We start from the raw sequence: 1,936 nt of genomic DNA, 5'->3' as shown, positions 1-1,936 counted from the left end.
GCAGAGACCTCTGGTCTTTCTTTAGACTGATTATTATTTATGATCTATTTTTTGGGCCGGCTTGTATGTTGGGTAAAAGAGGTAGTCACTGCCATAAATCTCTAGCCTGGAAAGAAGAGCTGTGGAAGCGAGGAGGGTTTCTTTTTTCTTTTTCTGTTGTTATTGGGAGGAAAAGCAATAATTAGCTATCTATATGTGATACCCCCAAATGCAAAATGTGTAGTGCACTTGAGATGGATTGCTCCTGTATGGCCAAGACTGAGCCAAGGCTCCTCAATGCTTTGCACACTGGTTTAAGCAGTGGAAGTTTTTGTGCAGATGTGGGTACCGGCTTTCTGTGCTGCAGCGTGAAAAATAAGAAGCACTAGGGTAAGGTTGGCAGAGAAGTGAAAAGAAATGGATGACTTTGTGCTAAAATGAGAATGTCCTGTAGTTTTCAAACTTTGAATCTCTCAGCTTGGAACTTTAAAACTGTTTTTACTCTGCTGTTATGTTTAAATGAGAGGGAAGGTGTATAGTAGTCACAGATGCTCAGTTCCATTAAGAAGGGTCTTTGCCTTCTGAGTTGAGCTTTCTTGGTTTTACATGAAAAGCGCCTCAAGTAGTACAATTTCAGATGGCAGTGAAGGAATGAAATCTACATGTGGATTTAGAGACAAATCAAAAAGGATGTTGTGTGATCGTTTTAGTATACGAATTTTTTTTATCGGGATTTTCTTTTTTTTGAGCAAAAGACCCACTTCCCATGTGCCTACATAAACCCCATTTTCTCTGATAGAAGCGTGCAATGTGGCTTGTGATGTAATATTTACTTTACTTATAAGCTGTACTATGCTGTGCTCGTTTGGGCTTGCAGTATTCTTTTGAAACCTGGCCCTCTGCATCAAAGAGGCAAGCTGTGTAATCTGCTTTCCCCCCACATGTCGAGCAAAATAACTTGTCATAAATACAGTCTGAACAAGGCTAGTTGAGGGATTTGTTGGCGGTTGTTAGAATCATGATGGGCCAGAAATTAGCCCGTACTTACTAATGAGTTACTGTATTTTAATTGTCGAAAGCTACCTGAGAAGCAGGTAAGTGTCAGAGCACTTGCCCAGGCAATAAAACTGCACACTTCCGATTCTTTCAGAGGCCCCCCTGTGTCAAATGCATCCTCCCGAACAACGTGGGTGCTTGGTATTCTCCAAGGGACCCAAATGGATGAAGTTCAATCCTCCTGACTGCGTGTCAGCAGGAATTACGTCTCCAGCTGTGCTTCTGTGCACTGAGAAACTTCCTCAGTTTCTTTGCTTGGCAGCCCTGGCGTGTCTTCCGTTCTCCTTTGCTTCCTTTTGATTCAGTGTTTCAGTGGTGGTTAGATACAGAGCAAATATTTCTTAGGCTTGTGTTTCCCCAAATGCAGGAAAGATCCTAAACCTATCTAGACTTGGGTAGCTGAACTGCACTTCTGGCTTCCCATCCTCGGGAGCGTGGACAGAGGAGACATAAGATGTTCATCTTGGCATGCCTATGGGGCAACCTATGGTTGGATTTCCATGCTTATGTTTGAGAACTGTTTCACGCTCAAACCGGTGTTTGGGAGGTTAGCAGAATGTGCTAGGAGGTGGTCTGACAGGCTCAGTAAGAAAAGCTCAAGAATTAATAGCAGAATTGGTAAGCTGCTTTCCTCTTCAGTGACGGTTTCTTAGCTTTGTTGCATTAGAGTTGGTATTGGCGGGGGGTACTCAGGTAACAGTTGAGGTATTTATTGTCAGTGAAGAGGTTCAGTAGTTGCTTAATTATGGAAAATACACAGGCTGTTTTTATATGCTTGTCATTATATAAATATGTCATCTATCTAAACCCCTGGCATTTCTATTTAAACAAAGGACAGATGCAGTGTAATTTTTAAAAGAATGCTCTGAATGATCTCATGTAGTCTTCGTTATCATTAAAG

Source organism: Aptenodytes patagonicus, unplaced genomic scaffold (genome assembly GCF_965638725.1).
Source record: "Aptenodytes patagonicus unplaced genomic scaffold, bAptPat1.pri.cur scaffold_68, whole genome shotgun sequence".
NCBI lineage: Eukaryota > Metazoa > Chordata > Aves > Sphenisciformes > Spheniscidae > Aptenodytes > Aptenodytes patagonicus.
Note: the sequence above shows the minus strand (reverse complement) of the source record.